An 8,720-nucleotide genomic window follows, 5' to 3' on the forward strand; every position below is an offset into this window, starting at 1 on the left:
TTTTAAGAAATAGATGATAATGATTAACTTGATGGAGATAACTCTTGACAAACTGAAAGGAAAAATATGCTCTGTGTAGTGCATTGGGGTGAAGACTTTGTTGTTGTTTGTAGGCGCTTTCATGCATGTATGGGGCCAGTATTAGCTTAGTCTGCACGGGACTAGGGATTTCCAGCATATGGATGGGTAGCATATGGATGGGTGGCATTTTGTACAATGATTTTCATCATGAAGCCGAATAGAACCTAGGATCCGATCTAAACTATAATAAAAATGTCTTGTTTATACTTAGAACTTCAGAGGAAACTTAAAATGAACCCCAATTTTCAATTTTGATCTAAACTTTCCTCGTCCGCTCAGAGATTACAAGTGTCAACAAGGTTGTACAAAATGGTTTCAGACACAATAAAATATGTTTATACTGGCTTAAAACTTCAAAGGAAAGTTTAAATGAACCACAATTTACAATTTTGATCTAAACTTTACTCATCCGCTCAGAGATTACAAGTGTCAACAAGGGCATACAAAATGATTTCAGACACGGATATAATGTACAAATGATGCTGTATTTGTTGGCATGTAAGTAGATGTAAAATAAGAGAAATATAGGAAAAAGATGCTACGTCTACTTCCGAGCAAAAAAATTTACATGTTTCTCTAGAAAAACAATTTCTGATGGAAATAATGACCTGGTGTATATATGGCATCCTACTTAAAAAAATTTCCGTCCTTCGAGGCTCGAAAATACCCCAGAAGTAGCTAAATATGCATCATTTAGAAATAAAATTAGTTTTTTTACATGAATATCGCTCATTCTAAATAAAATATGGAAAGATCCTTAATCTCTCTATTTAATGACATTTTCACTCACTAACCAAAGGAAACAAGTAAATAAAGATAACACGTAAATAAAAAGGAAGAAATATTATTTATACAACTTTAGAACATATGTGAAACAAACAAAAATTACTATACTTATTTCAATAAAAATCTTATATTACATCTTTAATCTACTTCTTACTTTTGATTTCCTGTCATCCAAATAGGCCCCAAGTGAAAAATTGCCTCATGAATCACCAAATAGTTCACTACTTGCATGAAGCAACCACAACAATGTATAAGACCAGAATAGGGAACCATATTTGCATTTACAGGGCAAAGGAAAATACAGAAAGAAACAGGTTATGATTAAACTTGATCAAGGAAACATGAAACTGGAAAAGCAACAGTCTACAAATCCAGGATGACTGTTTAAGCCTCCCTCCCACCAGCAAATTACATCATAAAGCTATGTAATATATAATCAGATATTCTTCCTTCCACAACTAATCAGTTACTTTCATGAACACACTTAAAACAACGATAATTTCTTTTTTTGTTCTTTTTTTCTTGGTTCGCAAAAGAATTGCTCAGGCAATCCACACAGCAGCATCACAATCACCATCCCCAAAGAGGTAGCCAAGGGAGGAACCACCTCCAGGGGCAGAGTCACCTTCGTTGAAGGTTGGTCCTACAGAAGAGTAGACAATATATCAGAAACGAAAAAAGCAAAATACCATGAACTGACCGGCAGTTTTGGTTAAGCCGTCACGTGCTTCACATGACGTTTTCATGATAATTTGTCCTCCTGTACCTTATTTATCTTCTAGACTACCCTTGTGCGCTTTGTGACTTGATAGCTATGAAGCACGGACACGCATAACATGAAGCCGTGTCGTGTCATGTCTGTGTCGGACACACATGTCGAACACACATATCCTATGAATTTTTTAGGATTTGCCTCGTGTCGACGTGTCGGATGGCCGTGTCGGATCCGTGTCCGTGCTACATAGCTTGATAGATAAGTAGCTTAAACCTTTTATCCCATCATTAACAACAATTTCCAACAGTACATATTTTCTGCAGTTTTGAAAGTTCATAGTAGTATTCTCTAATAAACAAGGTATGATAGTTTGCACAAAATCCCCCGAAGTTCATTGTCATTTTGTGAAATTTACCCCTTTCTAAATCTCTTTTTTTTTGGGTTAAGAAGAATAGATACAACTGATGAAAACAAGAACACGCTGACCGTTCCACATCTAAGAGACAACACGCCAGTCAAACAAGCACCTAACAACAATGACATCATTTTGAGAACGCTTGTGATACTGTGACACATAATCTGATGCACACATTTTCAAATGGGGGTTGCAAGGAGTTGGGTGTGAATCAACTCATGACATTAAGTTTCCTATTTATATTTAGTAATAAAATATGCAACGTATTTTCAGAGCAAAGAGAAATGGAGGACTTGCATACAATCAAAAGAAGAATATATGCTCTCAAGGACAACTAAATCAGTAAAGGAGATTTTTTTCATGTGGTTCATGCTTAAGAAAGTATATCTGAATAATTGAGTTGTAGTCTGATGAATCCAACGTCCATTGAGAACCGAAGTCAAAGCATGCAGTAATATTTTATCGTATGACAAAACAAAAGGGGGATGAAATTGCCAGTGTCAAATACCATGATGAAATTGCCAGTGTTCTGGCCTTCAGCTCGGAAATAATTATTTCTCGAACCCCCTGGAATGCCTGCTGGTATCTCCTTAAGCTTTTGTTCTGGTGGAGGGGCAGGCTTCTCAACAGGTTTCTCAGGTGCAGCTTTTGGTGCTTCGGCATCACTAAAAAGGTACCCAAGGGAACTCTGCCCTCCTCCACTGCTGACTCCACGGCCCATTATCTCCTAAGGTCGATTCTATCAGTTACAGTTTCAAAATTGTCCAAGCTAGAGTCAGAAATCATATAAATTGACGCTTGCAGGTTGAATATCATTATTATCGCTATCATTATTACAGGAACAAGGAAACAATGGGACAAGTACAAGCTAATCAAAGATTCAAAATTATACCAAACAACAACAGAGCCTAATTTTCAGAGTATAGCTGTTTATACATGGAATTTGTTTCTTCCTTCAGTTTCAATCACCTCCACTGTTCAAAAATAACAATCACCATCTCATTCCATAATGTCCAAGACTCCCAATCCGTTTTTTTTAAGGTTTACCCTACTCCAAGTCCACTTCTTTGAATATCATGCTATCATTGCTAACTAAATGATGATCATTTTATTAATTTTTTTTATAATAGACGGATTTGAATTCCAATTAACCAACAAGGAATTCTAGTTAAAATCAAATGTTCCAATTTATGTTCTTGTCATAGGTTGTTCTTTGTGAGATGATAACATTCTCCCAACATGTATCTCCATGACCAGCTATGAATACTCCAGCGGATCAAAGGTAATTCATCAAAAAAGGCAGACTTTTTTTTTAGATGCTTGATGCTAGTATTATTATAAACTTAATCCATTAAAATCTAGGATGTTTTCAATTCTAGTCCAACAAATCTTCCATATTTTCAAAATAGCCCCCAAATCTAAGTATTTTTAAATTAGTCCCCCAAATATTTTAGGTGTTTTCATATTAGTTCTTCTGGTCAGCAGCGGAGGTTAAAATTGAGGGAATATTATCCCATATTTAACAATTTTTGGCGCAATAATGGTTACACCCTTAGGCGTTCAAACATTTCGGTTGATTTACATGTTGATTTCAGAAAAGTAGTTCCTCATTCTCAAATTTGAAGTGAGAAATGAGAGATGGCGAGAGGGGAACTGAAGTTGGTGGGTGATTTATTTCATTAGGGTAATTTGGTAACTACATGTCCCTAGTTAACCACCAACCCAACCATGGACAATACAGGGAGCCAATTCAAACACTTAAAAGACTCAGGACTAATCTCAAAATATGAATATTTTGGGAGAGTAATTTTAAAATATGAAAGCTATGAGGGACTAATATCTGAAAACCCCTAATAATTTTATTTAAAAATGTTAGGTCCCTAGTATGGCCAATAAGTTAGTTCAATGATCTTAGGGTTTTTGACAGTTGTAGCCACTAGTGACAGATTTGGAACCTCTACGTTATCCAAAAAAGAAAGCAAACATACCACTTCTATTTTAATAACAACCTCATGTAATTTAGTGACCGAATGTAATTTGTCTTTGACTTTGAAAAAGAAATAAGAGAAAATCACGACATATATGATGTGTTAGAACTGATATGAATGGCAGTTGAAATGAATGGAGGCTGTCTGCACATTAGCTAATTGTGATTGGAGTAAAAGTTTAGCTATCAATTTTGATAGTGAAGAGGATACGGGTTTGTGTTGCTTGAAAAATGGAAATGAATCAGTGCACAGTTCTAGTATCTTAATTTGGATAAAGACAGTGCAATCTTCATACTAGCTAAATATCATGCACAACTTTCAATGTTTTACTCATAACTAAAGAGATGTTTATTGGCTAAAGAGATTTTTATTTGGCTGAAGAATTTGATTTTTAAAATAGCATTTAAATTTATAGCGGAAGCCATTCCTTTATGATTATGATGTATAAATCTTTTATTTGAAATTTTCATTAAGAAATTGATTGTAGACTCTTATAAAGTCTCAAAACTAAAATAGAACATAAACTACAGAAATATAAGGAGAATCAAAACATAACACTATACAGTAATAACACAAGGTATAAGAGATCAAAAATTTAAATGAATATTTGATAAACAAATGAACCACATATACAAACAATTATATTTGGTTCATTTAATATCCAAATATAAAAATTATTTCATTCGTCTAGAATGAACTCCTAATTAAAATTGAATAGATACCTAGACAATTAATAACTGAACTATTGGATAATTCGATTTTACCCATACTGGTCAGCACTATCGCATCTCCATATTATGTTCCACCATCTGCTTGTGATGTGAACCTGATATCAGTTGGTATCACCTTACGAGTCTAAGAGTGAAACATTAATTACATGCGACTCTTTGCCTATTAACCTGACTCCCACTGGTTTACCTCATAAATATTTAATAAGATAATTAACCACAAACAAAAAAATAGATAACCAGTCTGATAAATCTTCCGCCAAGAATCTTCGCAAGTATTGAACTCCATGTAAGTTATAAATCATTGGAAGAACTAGGTCTTCATTCTAAAGCTTCAAATGGAGTCAGTCGAGTCTTTCTAGAGGAAGTTATGGCTAAACCTTACAAGATTGCACTTATTGTCCAACCAATACGAAGATGACTTTTGATTTTCTTTTTCCAAATTAAAGATATTAGATGTGTGCACCTACATCATTATATCATTGGAAAGAGCAGAATTTGGATTTTAATGGAGCCTCATAGGCTTGCCATGAACAGTTCCTAGTTCAACACCATCACATCTTCCACCATCTTCTTGTGCTGTGAAACTGAGTTGGTAACGTCGATCTCACTGTGAGTCTCAAGAGTAAAACATTAATGAAGTCATTCTTAAATTCTATTCAAACTCTTACATTACCCCCATTAACATTTAATAAGAAACTACAATACATGCATCAGAAATTCGAGAGATCTTTTTGAAAGATTTTGGATGTCTTGATTGATGGGATCCTTTCAAATTATATATCAATTGATAAAGATTGAGCATACTTTTCAATATTTCAAAGGGAGAGTAATTTGAAATCATCTAGAGGAGGTTATGGCTAAAAAATTAGACAATGCATAGGTTGTCCTAGTGCTATCAATGCACAAGGCGCAATGCAAGGCACAAAGTACCTTTACACGCACATGTATAATGGGTAATATGATGTGTGCACCGAATGAAGCAAGGTGCATATTACACACACAATTTCTCAAGATATAAATCAAGCAAGAAAGTATATGTTTATTAATTTTAACAAAAAAATATGTCAAGATAAATAATATCTGCTACTAGCAAATCATAAAATAAGGTTTTAACTCACAATGCTAACACATCCAACGTAGTAATGAAGTTCACAATTTTCCAAATCAAAAGTCAAATTAAAAATAATATCGAAGAAAAATCAAATAGTAAATGAGAATAGGTTAGCGCCCTCAATCAGGCTACTAAAAATGCCTAAGGGTTTACTTTTCTTTTTAGGATATGTAATATGTAAATTATTAAAAAACAGAAGAAAGAGTCTATTACATGATGCAGGTGTCGAGCGCACACGAGGCGCACACGAGGCGCGCGCCTCGTGTGCGTGCAGCGCCCTGCGCCCGGAGCGCGCCCGAGGCGCGCGCCTCGATAACAATGGGTATATATATCAAAATCATTCTAGTTGTTCGATACCATCTCACCACCTCACCCCATTTTCAATTTTTCTTTCCACGATTCATTAGAAACTTGACTAGCTGACTAAGCTTCCTGTAAAATTGAAACTTTTACTACAATTGTATGCATCATCTTCATATCCTATGGTCATGACTCATGAGGAAGGAAATGAGATTGGGGGTAGTTTAGTCATTTCATATCATAAATATTAATGTAGCAAATAATATCCAAGCAGTGTTAGATGAGGGGTATTCTCATTCAATGTGAAAGAATTTTTGGGGGGCGTATAATTTTGCAAATATCTAAATTTAGACGTAAATTTGCAAATATGGATGTTTTGGAGGATATATATGCAAAAAATCCTAAATAGTAACAATCAACATTCTAGGCCAATATTAAATTAAATAGCAAACCGGATATAACACGAAAAAAGGAAGCCCTCCCCCGGTGGTCGGACGCGACCGTCCAAGATGGGATAGGCTCATTTCTAAACAACTTGGACACACCAAGGCATGATAGTGCATTCTCTGGATAAAACACAACTAATATAGAAGATGCATTATAATGGTATAATGCTCATAAGCATAAAAGGTTAAAAGTAACATACCGGAGAAAAATATGTAATCAAAGCAGTTATCTGCAGCCCCAGATCGATAGCACCTGGTATACTTCGGTTCCATTGTGCCTCTATCAATCTGAGCACTTGACTCGTGAGACATAATCCACTCATTATACGCAACCTTGTACGCTGAGGCATAAAGATTATAAAAGGCAAGACTAAATTACAGAGTATTTTTGTAATGACCATATCAAAAATGAACAATTGCAGTAGTCACAATCTTTTTAAAGCAACCTTTCATCTTTACGTATATATATGGCTTAGATTCACTTCGAGTCAAGAATAAAATACTAAATATTTTTGTAATGACCATATCAAAAATGAACAATTGCAGTATTCACAATCTTTTTAAAGCAACCTTTCATCTTTACGTATATATATGGCTTAGATTCACTTCGAGTCCTAAAGTTAGAAATTTTATCACTATGATAGTATAATACCATAAAGTATCTCAACACTTCGATACCCTAAAGTTTCAAACCCATATCACTTTGATGCCAATTTTAGTATAATATCCATTAGGCTTTTTATCTCAGCACATGCGCAAGGCGCAACGCAATGCGCGCACCCGAGTGATGCGGAGGCGCACACCGCACACATAATTTTTCAATATATGTAATCAAGCGCAAAAGAACATATTTTTAGAATTTACATGAAAAATATCATGATAAATAATATCTTACTACAAAATCATAATATAATGCCTTAATTTCCAATACTAATACCCAACATAGTAGCAAAATTCATAAATTTTTAAATTAAATGTTTTATCAAGACTAATATCCAAGCAAAGGATTAGTAATGATCCTTAATTGAAGGCTATGAAAAAGGCCTAATGGATAAAATTTGCTTCTTGGGATATGGAATATCAAGTATAAAGACTCGATTGAAATGTTAATAAACAAAACTACATGAGGATGTATACTACATGCACCCTGCATAAAGTAAAGATGTACACGAGGCGCATAAGGCGCTGCTGCATCAGATGTGGGGCACTTTGCCACCGCCCTGCATCGTAAAGCGCATGAGGCGCAATGAGGTGTGCGCTTTTGAAAACACTGATGGTTTAAGTGTTGCACACCCATAACCAACAAGAAGCAAAAGCAAGTTACTTTAATAAATTTTTGACAGCTCAAAAAATTAGTTTGAAAAAGTAAACAATGGCTATATATGTACCTTCATATCTATGTTTATAGTGGTCTTTCGTTTAACCCACATCCTCACTTATGAATGGGTTTCTAAATGAAAGGAGGAAGAAGAAAGGGAGAAGAAGGGTTATATTCTACAACACAAGGGCATCTTTCTCTAATGTTTATCACATGCACAACACATGGTACACCCTAACAGAAAATTTAATGTTTTCTAGCCAGAGGTATCAAATTAAAGTGGTTTTTAAACTTCAGGATATTAAAGTGGTAAAAAATACCCTATGGTATCATAATGATGAAATGAGTAAACTTTATGGTATTAAAGTGGAAATAACCTGTTTTACATTGACTTGAAAGGATTGGAATTTAAAAAGCAATACCTTTTTGGGAAGTCCAAGACCGTATCAAACAGATCAATTACTCAATTTATTAGTATATTTACCCATTTCACATCACTTAACCCTCACTTGAATCATTAACCTAAGGGTTTTTTCGATATTAGTCCTTTAAATCTCTAGTAATTTGATGTTAGTCCCTTAAATATGTGTATTTTAATATTAGTCCCTTAAATCACTTAAGTTTGTTGATAAAAGTCCTTGTGGTTAATGAGGGTTAAATGAGATGGAATATTCCGTCAAGATTAACGAAATATTCCATCAAGTCCATCCATCCTCCCTCCCCTCCCCTCCCTCCTCCGCCACCCCTCCCTCCACTAAGCTCTCCATCTTCCTCCACTCCCCCTCCCTCGCCACCTCCCCCTGCCCTCATCCGCTCCCTTCTCCTCTCC

The 8,720-nt window shown here is 35.0% G+C and overlaps 1 pseudogene; it reads right to left on the reverse strand.

Moving 5' to 3' along the window:
• Positions 1,130–6,942, reverse strand: LOC109834476 (annotated as a pseudogene).

Source organism: Asparagus officinalis, chromosome 3 (assembly GCF_001876935.1).
Source record: "Asparagus officinalis chromosome 3, Aspof.V1, whole genome shotgun sequence".
NCBI classification, from domain to species: Eukaryota; Viridiplantae; Streptophyta; class Magnoliopsida; order Asparagales; family Asparagaceae; genus Asparagus; species Asparagus officinalis.